At 35.3% G+C, this 15,645-nt stretch overlaps 1 pseudogene; it reads left to right on the plus strand.

The window, feature by feature from the left end:
* Positions 1-10,705: 10,705 nt before the first annotated feature.
* LOC110932209 lies at positions 10,706-12,559 on the plus strand (annotated as a pseudogene).
* The last annotated feature ends 3,086 nt before the right edge of the window (positions 12,560-15,645 follow it).

Genomic DNA, 15,645 nt, shown 5'->3' on the forward strand with positions numbered 1-15,645 from the left:
GGTTCATACAACGGGGTGAGGTGTTGGTGACGGTCTGGCGGGGTGGTCTTCAGATTAGTGGGTAGGGTGCTGGCGGTGGTGGTAGGTGGTGATGGTATGGTTGATGGTGGTTGTGTTAGGCCCTAAAGTGTGAGACTGACGCATCAAATTAATCCAACGGGCTACGGTTACAAACTGTGATTTACCGGGTTAGTAAATATTAGGTTTTGGACCTATATAGGTCACTTGGGCCAAGCTTTAGGCCATGTGGGCCAAGCAGGTCCAAGGGGAGCCCATGTAGGGACTTGGGCTTAGGTTAGTATATAAACAAGTTTTCTACTTGTTTTAGGGTTGGACATTCATAGTTACAGAATTTCTAGAGAAACAGAGAGTGGGAGGCGATTTGGTTGTGAAGAACACTTGTACCAGACGGTTTTGCTTGATAGTAATAGAATCGTGTGCAAGAGTTTGAAAGTGATTCGGTTTGTTCTTCGTTTCCATATTTTCGGTTCGTCTTTTCATATTTTTCGATTTGTTCTTGAATCACATCAAGTTTGGATTCCGCACAAACTTGGTGTTGTTTGATATCATTGAAAGATCCGGTTAAACGGGACTTACAAGTGGTATCAGAGCCTTTAGAACCTGTTCTAGGCTCGGTGTGATATCAAAGATTCAGGATTTTCGTTAATTTTGGTCCGGTGTTCTTCGCGTTCTTCGTAGTATTCATCGAAACTTGATAAAAATCACTATTTTTGGATGTTTTGATTTTGAAAAGGAATGTTAAAAGGATTAAACGTAATTTTTAAAAATTTGAAAATATCTTGTTTTTAAAATCTTTGCAGATTTTCGGTGATTTGTTTATTTTACAAAATCTTTTGAAAATTTGTTTTCTTTAGAATTCAAATTTCAAACACGTTTCATCCTCACATCTTCAAAACATCCAAGTCGCAACCATCTGATCATCCGGTCACGGTTACGAGTCGCATCAACAGCTCCTCATTTGGAAGAACTAGTCGCAACCTGCCACCACATTTTCCGGTCATCGTCTTCATCTCATCATCATCGTCATTCAACCTCCGATCACACCGACGATCACCACCTTCGTACGGACCTCCATAACCACCACCTCCGATCTCCTTTGTCCTCGTCTTCATCTCCTGTCACCGTCTCTCGAACCTCCTGTCATCAACATCATCGTTCACCACCCTTTCTCCACTCCGATCATCACTCACACACCACCGCCGTCCTCTGTTATTCTCCGTTCAATATTGTCTTATCATCTTCATCACTTAGTCATTTTGTGGTAGTGGCGGCAGTTTTTAAAATTAGGGTTTGGTGTTGTTTCTACGTAGAAGAAGACAGAAACGACAATCATTTGAATTCGTTGTTTACTGTTTTTATTTATTTAATTATAATAATAAATAATCATAATCATTAAGTCATAATTGCTTAATCATTGGTTTTATAATAATAATAATAATAATAATAATAATAATAATAATAATAATAATAATAATAATAATAATAATAATAATAATAATAATAATAATAATTAGGTTTTTCTAATTAATAAAAAAAAAAAAGGGTGGAGTTTTGTTTGGTGGTAAACTTGGTTTGACAGGTTTTGAGGTACGGTTCAGAAAGCGGGTTCGATTGCATGCAAAGTGTTTGATTTAGCGAGTACACGGGTTCTCGTTGGTTTGTGTTTTGAGGAGAAGATCAAAAGTGTCAACTACCCTCTGAAATTATGACATTCATCACTAAAGAAGACATACTTTCTGTCTTTTGCACTCCTGAGTGCCGAGGAAGGGTTGAGGCTTATAGGATACAAAACGCTGAGTTAATCGAAGCTCAGCGTAAGGACATTGTTCAACTCAAGGACGATGTCAGTGTAGCTACAGCCCAACTCATGATAGTCAAAGAAAAATTGTGTGAGGTGACTAAAGAACTGGAGAATGTAAGAGATAAATACCAAATAAATCAATTAAACATTAAGAAATTCGATTCCTCCAGTAAATTAGTCAAAAATCTGTGTGATCAGCAATTGGCATATTCTAAAAGGAAAGGGTCAGGATTGGGTTATAATCAAACTCCTCCTCCGTACAATGATAATTACACGTATTTACCAATGACTGAGGAGGAGATGTTGAACGAGAGTAAAATGACTTATGGTTCGAAAAATAACAAATCGTCTGTTCATGACAGACATGTTGAGCCACAAAAGTCTACTCCATTGAATTTTGTTCCCAAAGGCACAATTGATCCTAATGTTTCATCGTCATGTGCAGATGATAGCTCTGAAGTAAAGTGTGGTGATGTTCATGGGAGTGAACCGGTCATTAGTTCAAATGTTTCTGAACCATATTTTGAACATTATTCTGAACCAACTGAGTCTGACATTGCTTTTACTAGTTCTTTGTTTGCGTCGTTTTCTGCTTATGTTTCATCTTGTGTATCTGATGTTTCTAACCCTTTGGTTGATGAAAGTGTCACAGGTGAGGTCCCTCAGGATACATTTAGTGAAACCACTGAAACCTCTTCCCAAGAAAATCAAGAATGTCCTGATTCTTCTTCTGAATCGGCCTCAGTGGATGTCCCTAATGTTGAATCTAGTGGGACCACATTGGAAACCGTGACTGAAAGCAGACCTCAAGTAGATTCACATGATACATGTGTTGACGAAACATGTGTTGATGAAACTTCATCTTCTTCATCTTCTGAAATTAAAACTGAACCTGATTTTGTAAAAGAAGAAAACGGAGTTGAAATAAATGAAAAGTCACAAGAAAATGTTTCTGATAAGGGAATTAAAACAGAAACTGAATCGTCTTTTCAAAATGATCCTGATAAAATTATAAAAGACGAAAAACATCATCTATCTGAATCTCATGCCTCTGCTAGTTCTGATCAACAGGTACAGAAAGAATCAGAAAAGGCACATGGGACACAAGCAAAGCAACCTAAGCAAGCTCGGTCATCTAGACCCACCAAATCAGCTACTGCTGCTGGCTGTCAGAATATCCACACATTGAAACGACAGACATGTTTCAACTGTGGAATTCCTGGACACATTGCTAGAAATTGTGTTCATCGTCCAAAAGTGCAACGAAATGCCAACACTCACTCGTGTGCTGATGTTTGTGAGCCGGTTCACAACAAGCGGAATGAGTCAAAGCAAGCAGATCAAAGTCAGGGGTATGCGAAGTCTGCTTATCAAGGACAATCACGATCTCATAAGGCTCGTGACAAAGTGATTGAAAGCTCCAATATGGGAGAAAAGACGAAAAATGGTGCTCAGAGCAACAAGACTTCTGCAAACAACAAATACAAGCACCCCAATTCGTCTTCATCTAAGAGAAATGTGCAGTCACATCCAACGCAAAAAGGACCGGTTTGTCCTTCAGGACCTGCTAGAGCGAATCAAGCGGCTCAAAACGTCTTTCCGGTGAAAAGACAAACTTGCTACAATTGTGGCATTGCGGGTCACATTGCTAGAAACTGCACAAGGCGTCCCTACGTACCCTACTATATGCAAAATCAGAGGGTTACACCAAAGGACAACTACCATTCTAAGCCAATGAAGGTATCTTCACCTAAGGCAATGAAGAATGTGAATCCCACGGTTAAACCTTCTGATGGGGATTGGAATGCTGCTAAAGCAAAAAGAAAACAAGCTTTGAAACCTACAAAAATTTTGAAAAATAATAAGGTTGATAAGCCAAATGTTTTGCCAAAGGCATCTAAGAAACTAGAAAAGCCTAAACAAATTTGGAGAGCAAAACAAAAAGCAGCTACGTCTCCAATCCTTGAAATTAAAGGGGACTTGTGTTTAAAAGAAGTGTCTTATTTTGATGCTTCAGGAAATCCCAGGACCACGATGGCCTGGGTACCCATGTCTTACTAATCTCCTTACCTTTCAGGAACAACTAAGGAGGAGCTGTTGACAATCTCTGGAATGTTGATAGCAGTTGTTCCAGAGATAAAAACGGGTAACATTTCACTGTTGCAAAAAGTTCAAATTTTTTTTACAGATGATATGTTTCCTTTGGAGGAGATAAACGAAGTAAGAAATGATCAGCAAAAGGTACTGTTTAAATTCAGAACTTTGATTTGTCTTCAATCTGATGACAGAACGGTTAAGCAAAAATATTTTCTCTTTTTCTTAGTTTATAACCTTGTATATAAAGTGTCCTTTCTCTTGTAAATGGTAAATTTGCGCAAAAATCCAAGATTTATGCACAAATTTAGGGGGGGAGAGGAACATATAGATAGATATAGAGTTTAGGGGGAGAAAACTCAGAAAAGAAAAAAATACAAAAAGAGTTTGATGTATATATATGTGTTGCTTTAGGGGGAGAAAATGAGAAAAACACAAAAACATTAGAAAAACAAAAAGCCAAAAAGAAAAATTGCATGATATGGGAAGTGAAATAAATGTTCGTGTTAAAGGGTTTGACTAACACATGTAAGGTGCCATAGCTGAAATGACTAGGATCTACTGCGATATGTCGATAGGCTTGACGCTCAATATGATAAAAGATACTAAGTGATATAAACATAACGAACTATGTACCATGTGGGTAACATACCAACGGTGTATGATTTTATGGTCTTAAATCTTGCGTTGATAGATAGCCAACATCTGAGGTTTCGGGTCTTTATATTGTTGAATCATCCGGGATATCTTGGTTGTCCTTCTGCTTAGAACTAAAATTGTGCATGACCCCAGGAAAGAAAGTCACTTGGAATTAGCTCATTTCTATTTGAATGTCTGTATGTTTTCCCGATACACACAATTTTGATCTGATTCTGAAATCTTCTCTAAAAAAAAGTCGTGTACCTCCTCTGCTGCATCCAGATACATGCTGACCTGGAGGTGCTAGGCAACGACAGCTTCTGCTGCATCCAGATACATGCTGACCTAGCTGTCTGTTGTCGCGCTGTAGATCTAAACACCCGAAAGAGGCCCTCTAGTGCCCAAAAGAAACCCAAATAAACCTATATCAAATTGAGAAAAACTCATTTGATCTGTATATTATATCACCTCTGCAAAAGATCTATTCTGTTCTCTTCTCAATCCACTCCCAGTTAAGATTTCAGAAATCTGGATTGGACTTGTGAAATATGTGGTAGGGAAGATACTTGCATGATAGAGTGTGCTGTTTACATTTCCGAGATTTGATTAGTATTTATTTGGGTGTTCATTGCTAAGAAATCAAAACATGATAAAACAGATTATATGCAGACTGCACAGTCAGGATATCTTAAAGGATGACATCAGTATACTCACTTGTTACGATGAATCGTTGTGCTTACCTTGATCGCGGGGGTATGCCTTGGAATGGGACACACGGGTATAATAGTATAATATTACCTTAAGCATATCACGAAGTTGAAAAATTCAAAGTTGAGCGTTAAAGTTTAAGTGGACAAACATATTGGCAATCGCATAGACCAGTTTGATTAGGCTCGTACTGAAAAGTGTTCCTTAGTCTGCCTGAGAACGAATTTTGATCCCATTGCAATTGTAATTGTATATTATGGTAGTTGTTTATATTTTGAGTTTTTATTTGTTTTAGTTCTTAAAAATTAAAAAATTAAAAAAAAATAGAAAAATTTCAAAAATCCAAAAATAGTGTGTTTATTTGTTTCTCTTAAAAATTAAAAATGTAACCGTTCTTGAAGGTTTGACTGATCATCAAAAGTTAAAAGAATTTAAATTGTGAAATTTGATGTACCTAGTGTTCATGTGGTACTCTCCCTGTTGCATAAGAAATGTTTGCTTATGAGTTTGTGAGCATGTGCAGAACTTGATTTCAATCAAGAACAGGGGTTGATGAAGACTGAGATGCTGTTAGTTGCTGAAGAAGCCCAAAGCATCACAACAACAAGATGTACCTGAGTCAGAAGAACCGGATACAAGACGTCGTCTGACAATGAAAGTGCATTTGAAGAAGTACCGTGAACCTGCTTGAAAGACAAAGATTGCAGAAGAAAAGAGCTGCTGAGAATCCTCCTCTCACATTCTTTTCGACAAGATTTTCAAGAAAATGCTGATCGTGATCCTGATATGAAGCTAACCACAAATTCTGAAGAAAGAGACCCAGTGCTGAGAGTTTAGAAGTCAATAACTTCCACAACATCTGCAGCATAGTGACAACCATAGTTTTCGTTGAAGACGTTGCTGAATTCAAGTCATGAAGACAATTTGATGGCATCAGTCTAGGGGGAGATTGTTAGGCCCTAAAGTGTGAGACTGACGCATCAAATTAATCCAACGGGCTACGGTTACAAACTGGGATTTACCGGGTTAGTAAATATTAGGTTTTGGACCTATATAGGTCACTTGGGCCAAGCTTTAGGCCATGTGGGCCAAGCAGGTCCAAGGGGAGCCCATGTAGGGACTTGGGCTTAGGTTAGTATATAAACAAGTTTTCTACTTGTTTTAGGGTTGGACATTCATAGTTACAGAATTTCTAGAGAAACAGAGAGTGGGAGGCGATTTGGTTGTGAAGAACACTTGTACCAGACGGTTTTGCTTGATAGTAATAGAATCGTGTGCAAGAGTTTGAAAGTGATTCGGTTTGTTCTTCGTTTCCATATTTTCGGTTCGTCTTTTCATATTTTTCGATTTGTTCTTGAATCACATCAAGTTTGGATTCCGCACAAACTTGGTGTTGTTTGATATCATTGAAAGATCCGGTTAAACGGGACTTACAGGTTGGTTGTCTTTAGATTAGCAGGTATGGTGCTAGTAGGTGATAGAAGAGGTTGAGGGAGAAAGGGATGAGAGTATAAATAGAGTTTTTTACATACTAGTCCCTAAACATAAGTTCTTTACACAATAGTCCCTAAAGAGATGAAATGACAACAATGCCCTCATGTGCAAAGCACATGACCAGATTTAACCAAAAATTCTAACTGGGTTTGGCCTAAAGGACAAAACGTGCAAGATTTTGAAAGGTAAAGGACAGCGCCTGCAAGATTTTGGCCAAAAGGACAGCGCCTGAAATTTGATGTAAACATAAAGGACAAAACTTGTAATTTACTCTTAATGTTTTTATCATGCGTGATAATGTTTTCCAACATGCGTGATTTGGGTTTTTTAGTTTATAACGTGCGTGATTTTCGAATGAATGTGCATAATTATATGTCGTAGGTGATGTACGTTAAGCCGTATTGTATATATATATATATATATATATATATATATATATATATATATATATATATATATATATATATATATATATATATATATATATAGGGTAGGGCTATGTAGAAAACCTTAAAAATTTCAAAAAACCCTAGAAAACCCAACCTCTCGACATTTTTTTTTTTGAAAAAAATAACACATGTAATATACATGTTTTTAAGAGTTTTGGGCAAAAAAAACAAAAAAGCGCCGAAGGAATGTTTTTAAAAAAATAAACAAGTTTCAGCAGACAAAGATCCGTTAGGAACTACCCTTTATTGCGAGAACCGCGAGAACCAATGTGAACACAACCAAAAATGCCTACAAATATCTAAAAAACACACAAATTTTATTTTTTATAAAAAAAAATCGCTACTTTTAGTAGCCAAAATTTTTTTTTTTTTTAGATTTTTTAGGTTTTTTGGGGGTTTAGTTTTTAGAATTTTAGCTTGGGAGGGGGGGTTAGGTTTTTTTGAGGGGGGGGGTGGGGGTTAGGTTTTTTTAGGTTTTTTAGGTTTTGTTCACATACAAGTTATTGAAGTACGATCGTACAAGCCTTTGAAACTACATCAATGTTTCTTTATTGTAAGTTTTTAAGATTTCTATTTTAATTGTTATAACAAGTGTTGGCATGACAACCTGCAATTTCAGGTTAATATTTTAACATAACCACAGTTAACTTAATCATACATTCATAGCACTGCATTTAACTATGGTTAGTTAAATGAGTCTACTTTGGTAATTCGGGGAATTACCGAACGCATAACCTTTAACTATGGTTAGTTAAATGAGTCTACTTTGGTAATTCAGGGAATTACCAGAACAGACATATAAGTTAACTCTCGAACGTTAGTGACTAACACGAATAATAATTATAAATGGATGGTTTATACAAAACTTATGTGTTGCATGACAAATACGTGAATTATATGCTTTACTTGTAAATTACAAGTTATTATGTGCTTCATGTGAAAGTTACAAAGTTAGGGGTGTTTAGAGTTAATATGGAAAATAGAATAAAACTCCTGCAACCCTAATCATTCCTCATAGTGTTTAGAGTTAATATGGAAAATATGCATGTAAAAACGATCAAAACGCCATGTATTATAATAGAATGAGTTTGTATAACTAAAATGCCAAAAGATGTTTTTTTAGGACCGAGGTGTTCAAGATGGGAGAAAAGTTTCTCATGAGGGTGATTTGTGAGAGCATGAAACCAGGATTTCAAGCACACGTCTCAATTATTCTATGTTGGGCACATATCCTGAACTATGAAGAAAGATACAAGGCTCCAGAATCCCCTCAAAGTTATTCTGCTCAGAATTACTGCTGGTAACTCTTTTGCTATATTTAGTTGATAAAATTATAATAGGACATTGTTTTGTTGTTTAAAATTTAGTACTCAATATTATAAAATACTCCGGCATACGATGAAACGACAAAAGAAAATATACAAAACAAAAAATTCAACAGAAACATGGAAACTGTTCTGAAAAATACACGTTTCAAAGGAGACAAGAAAAATAAAACCATCAAAGATTATGAACTGCTCTTCGTGCCAATAATATGGGAAAGACATTTCTATGTTGTCTGTTTCAACATAAAACACGAAAGAGTTGATGTATTGGACAACAACGGTGCAGGGGATGACGTCAGCATCGAAGACAAGTATGCTGGATGGGTGGAAAAGTTGGTAAGTATCTTAAAAACTTTGTATATAGGAACTATGTTGACAAAACGCCAAACTAATATATGTGAAAAAATGTGAAACTGCAGCACACTGCTTTTGCAAACTACTTGCGTATTAAAAAACACCCAAAGCATAAGATCATGAGCAAGGCGAAGATTGTCAGACAACAGATGGATTGGAGGACAACGTCTAACGTGCTCGACTGTGGGATTTTCGCAATGAGGCATATGGAAACATACATGGGGATATAGCTCGTTGGAGAAGTGGTTTGGCAAAAGAAGATGCCCCAAATCAACTCCAGCAAAGACAGCTAAATGAACTAAGGGCAAAATACATTGGAAAAATCCTGCTTCATAGCGAAAATGGAAATAGAAACCAATTGACCAAATGTGTAACAAAATTCTTGGCTTTAGGGGGACAAAAAATACGTGAAATGTTTGACACAGCAGACAAGAGAATAGCACAAAGGATGAAAGATTTTGTAGATTAGCTTAAACCCCATGGATTGTAAAATTTTAATGTTGACTATTGTGTTTTACTTTTTACATTATTACATCTACATGTTTGGTTGTGTGATTTTCTATCATATTTGTGAAAATCAATGAAAACGCCATGATTAGAATAATCAACAAATAGTAACAATTTAAAACATAAACAACATTAAAAAAGGGTTAAAAAAACTAAACTAAAACAAGTAGAAAACACAAAAACGCCATATCTATTGGATATCAATAGAACGCTATTAAAACATAAACGCCATTCGTAAACAAATATTTTTTTAAAAAAACACCATGTAAAACTAGCATAAAGATGAAAACGCCATTCCTAAAAAAATATTTTTTTTAAACGCCATGTAAAACTAGCATAAAGATGAAAACGCCATTTATATTTATTTTTTTTTGGGCAAAGGAATCCCAATGCCATTGTTTAGCAGGAAGTGGAGAATGACAATCGTACCCTCACATAACAATTAGCGCCCCCTGGCACGTGTTGGGCCAGGATCCATTCTCACCGTTCTCACACTTTTTACCGTTCTCTCCTGATCCCGTTTCTACCTATATAGGGTAAGGATAGTGTAAAAAGGACCTAAAGTGTGAGAAGTGTATTATAACACTATATATAATACTATATAACACCATATAAACACCGTATAACAATATGTAACACCATATAATATCATATAACACTATGTAACACTGTATAACATTATATAACAAATATAACACTATACATCTATCATAGACATGCTATCAGACAAACTATAGTGTTATATTTGTTATATAATGTTATATAGTGTTACATAGTGTTATATGGTATTATATGGTGTTACATATTGTTATACGGTGTTTATATGGTGTTATATAGTATTATATATAGTGTTATAATACACTTCTCACACTTTGATCACTTTTTACAGGATCCTCTACCTATATATATATATATATATATATATATATATATATATATATATATATATATATATAGGGAGCCGCTAAAATGAAAACCATCCCCAGTTGTAAGAACCGCGAGAACCACTCTCTACCAATCAGTTCATGCCACCTATACACTATTATTTTAAATTCTAAAGGTTATTTTAGTAATTTACTCAAAATGTCTTATCCATCTACTCTCTCCTCTGTCATCTGTCTTCTTGTTTGACTTTTATCATTCAGGCAAAATTGAAACCACATATCTCATTTCTCTCTCTTAAAATCCTTTATCACCACCATCTCTCTTGAAATCCCTTATCACCATCTCTCTCTAGCAATGGTGGCGGCTGAGACTCAACGAGGACAGACAGACAGAGACTGAGAACAGAGAGGGACGGCTGAGGTCGGTGGATGACGGCGATCGAGGGGGTTTTCCGGCGACCCACCGGAGAAGATGACGATGGTGAGCGACGGTTAGTTGATAAGAATCAGAGGAGAGAGAGAGACGGTTCGAGAGGAGAGAGAGAAAGGACGGCGGAGGAGCGGTGCCGCCGTTAGCAGTGAAGACAGGCGACGGTGGTGGTGCTGTTTCGACAAGATCTCCGGTAAGTCCATGTTCTCTTTCAACTCTGTTTCTGCTGAAGACTAATGAAGATGATGGTTAGATTGTGCCGAGTTGTGTGTGCGTGTTTGTGTGTGTGTGTTTATGTGTGTTCTTTTTTTTCAAGTTGCTTAAGTTCTCTGTTAAGTTTTACAATAAAGGTATCTTTTGATCATAATCAAAACAAATACTAACAAATAAACCTTTAAAAGACCAGTTTTAAGATAAAATTTGATGCTTGAATGTTCTTTATGTTTTGCAAGGTTTGCACCCATACGTGTGACCATATCCTCTTAAGTAATTCTTTTTGTTCATTTTCTATTTTATGAATTAATAATAGGATCTGAGTATCTAGCAAGTGATATGGGTCTACTAGTTCAAAACGCCACCGTAGATCAACTCGGTACCGCTAGGAAGATCACAATCACCAAGGACTCAACAACCATCATTGTCGACGTAGCAACAAAGGACGAGATTCAATCTCGAATCACCCAGATAAAAAAGGAATTATTCGAGAACGACTCTGTTTACGAGAATGAGAAACTAGAGGAAAGAATCGCAAAGCTATAAGGTGGAATTGCTGTTATTAAAGTCGGTGCTGCAACCAAAACTGAATTAGAAGACCAAAAACTATGTATTGAAGATGCTAAAAATGCAACTTTCGCTGCTATTGAAGAAGGTATAGTTCCTGGTGGTGGTGCTGCGTTTGTTCATCTATCGACATTAGTTCCAGCCATTAAAGAAACGATCGAGGACGCAGATGAACGGTTAGGTGCAAACATCATTCAGAAGGCAAGTTATGCACCATAATCAGGGGTGTTCAAACCTCAAAGTTTGGATTTGATGGTTTTTAACTGAACAATGAACTTTGTTTTTTGCAGGCGTTGGTGGCACCGGCATCTTTAATAGCTTAGAATGCTGGAGTTGAAGGTGAAGTGGTGGTCGAGAAAGTAAAGGAGAGTGAATGGGAGATGGGTTACAATGCGATGACAGATAAGTATGAGAATTTGGTGGAGTCTGGAGTGATTGATCCTGCGAAGCAACTTGATTCAGTAAAACCCTCAATCCTGATAAAGCACAAGTGAAGCACTCGTCTTGGTCTTGTCATCTTGGTTGTAGACCTGGTTAAGCGATCACCTTGTTTCGTCACCCAACCAAAACCGGACTGAAGATCCAAGAGTTATAAATACTGTAGAATGATTCTTTTAGTTTTATTATTTCCGGATTTATAAATAGTTATGTAAACTTTTTCACGTAAAACGTAAACTTTTTCACGTAAAACGTAAACTTTTTCACGTAAAACGTAAACTTTTTAACGTAAAACGTACAATGTAAACTTTTATGGAAAAACTTTTTAACATAAAAAGGTGACGAGATGTGGTCTGCAAAATGCGGCTTCGGTTGCAGGAATGGTTTTGACCACACAGGCTATTGTGGTTGAGAAGCCTAAGACTAGGGCACCGAGGGCTGCTGAACCACAAGGTCTTACTGTATGATTGATTAATAAGTTTAGAGGTGATATTGGACCAAATAGGGTCTATTTTTTGTACCAATTTGAGATGGAACTTTTCTATGGCCAAATGTAATCCGACAGTATTCATGCTAGTTTTTCTTTACTTGTTTTCTTAGATCACTACTCTTATGAACATCCATTCAGTTTTCCATTTCTCTTGTAAAGAATAATAAAAAGCAAGATATGATCATTGGTGTATTGAGTTGAGCTTGACTTAGTTTTTGCTTGAGTTTAGCTTAATAATTTTGAAGGTTAAACTTTGGCTCTTTTTTACGTAAAACGTAAATTTTTTAACGTAAAACGTAAACTTTTTAAATAAAATGTAAAACGTAAACTTTTATGTAAAAACTTTTTAACGTAAAACGTAAACTTTTTAAAGTAGACTTTTTAAAATAGACCGTAAAACGTAAAACGTAAAACGTAAACTTTTTAAAGTAGACCGTAAACTTTTTTACTTAAAACGTAAAACGTAAAAAGTTTTACGCCAAACGTAAAACGTAAAACTTTTTACATAAAACGTAAAACTTTTTTACGTAAAAACGTAAAACGTAAAAATTTTAACGTTAAACGTAAAACGTAAAAATTTTAACGTAAAAGGTAAAAAAACGGCGCATTAAAACGTAAAAAAATTAACGTAAAAAAACGGCGATTTTCTGTTGCGTTCGGTTTTGCGTAAAAACGTTTTTGTAAAAAAAAATTAAAACGTAAACTTGTTAACGTAAACCGTAAACTTTTTATCGTAAAACGTAAAAACGTGAAGCGTAAAAAGTGTTACGTAAATTTTTTCGTAAGTTTTACGTAAAACGTAAAACGTAAAAAGTTTTTCGTAAGTTTTACGTAAACTTTTTCGTAAGTTTTTCGTAAATTTTTTTCGTAAGTTTTACGTAAACTTTTTCGTAAGTTTTTCGTAAAACGTAAAAAGTTTTACGTAAAACGTAAAAAGTTTTACGTAAAACGTAAAAAGTTTTACGTAAAACGTAAAACGTAAAAAGTTTTACGTAAAACGTAAAACGTAAAAAGTTTAACGTAAAACGTGAAAATTTTAACGTAAAACTTTTACGTAAAACGTAAAAAGTTTAAATTTTTAACGTAAAATGTAAAAAGTTTTTCGTAAAACGTAAAAAGTTTAACGTAAAACGTAAAAAGTTTTACGTAAAACGTAAAAAGTTTAACGTAAAACGTAAGAACTTTTACGTAAACGTAAAAAGTTTAAATTTTTAACGCAAAACGTAAAAAGTGTACAAAAAGGGGCGCGTTAAAAAAAGTGAAAAAAACAGCGCGTCTAAAACGGCGTGTAAAAAAACGACGCATTAAAACACGTGGAGAAACGGCGCGTTTTAAAAAAACGACGCTTGAAAAAACGGCGCGTAAAAACGCGTAAAAACGCGTAAAAAAACGGCGCGTTAAAAAACTTCGGAAAAACGGCGCGTTAAAAAACTTCAAAAAAACGGCGCATTAAAAAACTTCGGAAAAACGGCGCGTTAAAACGGCGTGTAAAAAGCGTGTAAAAAATTTGGCACGTTAAAAAACGTGGAAAAAACGGCGCGTAAAAAACGTGTAAAAAACCGCGCGTAAAAAAACGCCGACTAAGAAAAACGACGACTTAAAAAACGGCGCGTAAAAAACGGCGTTAAAAAACGGCGCGTTAAAAAAACCGCCGATTGAGAAAAACGACGCCTTTAAAAAACGGCGCGTAAAAACGGCGCGAGAAAAACGGCGCGTAAAAAACGGCGTTAAAAAACGGCGCGTTAAAAAACGGCGTTAAAAACGGCGCGTTAAAAAATCGGTGCGTTAAAAACGGCGCGTTAAAAACGCCGATTGAGAACGGCGCGTTAAAAACGGCACGTTAAAAAACGGCGCGTTAAAAACGGCGCGTTAAAAAACGGCGCGTTAAAAACGGCGCGTTAGAAACGGCGTGTTAAAAAAACGCCGATTGAGAAAAACGACGCCTTAAAAAAAACGGCGCGTGAAAAACGGCGCGTGAAAAACGGCGCGTAAAAAACGGCGCGTAAAAAACGGCGTTAAAAACGGCGCGTTAAAAAACGGCGTTAAAAAACAACGTTAAAACGGCGCGTTACGCTTGAAAAACGGCGCCTTAAAAAACGGCGTTAAAAACGGCGCGTCAAAAAAACGTAAAAAGTTTAACGTAAAACTTAAATTGTAAAAAGTATAAAAATCTTTTAAAAAAAATCTGAATTTAAAAATGTTTTAATAAAGAAATTATGTTTAAAAAATAAAAGTAATAAAAAGTAATTAATGAATATGACAAAAAAAGTAATTTAAAATTAATATATATAAAAAGACAAAATAGAGTTATTTTACTTAAATACCCTTTTGTATTATAATATTAAAGACATAATAAGACAAAAAGCTTTTAATATTAATATTAACTACTTTTAATCACATCCATCCATCTAGTTGATCTAAGGGCCATAAAGTGGTTCTCATGGTTTTTACAACTAGAGGTGGTTTTCATTTTAGCGATCCCCTATATATATATATATATATAATTAAGCACAGCGAAACGGTATAGTTGAAATAGGTAAAGATAAAATACCAATTGGTCTTAACATGCTAAACATGAAAAGTGAACGGAGTTTTTTTTTTTTTTTTTTTTGAGTTTCTTCCCATCTATTTAATTATGATATTACTATTACTATATAATACAAAAACTAACTTAAATTGCAACCGTAGAAGTAAGACACACCATTTTAACTCTCTCCTGCAATGAAAAAATATTGTCTGCATTCAATAATGTAAATGAAAATATTGTAACTTCCCCACCTACTAAACCATTGCCCAATTGTAAATATAGATTGTGGATAAATTATTACATTACATTACAATATAATAGAAAAACTAACTTAAGTCGCAACCGTAAAAGTAAGACACGCCATTTCAACTCTCTCCTGCAATGAAAAAATATTGTCTGCATTCAATTGTAAATATTGTAAATGAAAATATTTTGATTAGAAAAATGTTTTGATTAAACTTAACAATTTTCAAATCTTGTATAATGATACTAAAGAGATTTATAAACAATATCCCGTCTCAACGCATGGGTTAGTATCAACTTGTTAAGTTACAAAATGTAAAAAAAACAATTTGTGTATATACTCTAATAGATTAATTATGTGTATATACTCTAATAGATTAATTATGTGTAATTATACTAGTGTAAATACATGATTTTTTTTGTTTCTGGGATTAAATACGTGTTTGTCATGATGAAAATAA

Source organism: Helianthus annuus, chromosome 1 (genome assembly GCF_002127325.2).
Source record: "Helianthus annuus cultivar XRQ/B chromosome 1, HanXRQr2.0-SUNRISE, whole genome shotgun sequence".
NCBI classification, from domain to species: domain Eukaryota; kingdom Viridiplantae; phylum Streptophyta; class Magnoliopsida; order Asterales; family Asteraceae; genus Helianthus; species Helianthus annuus.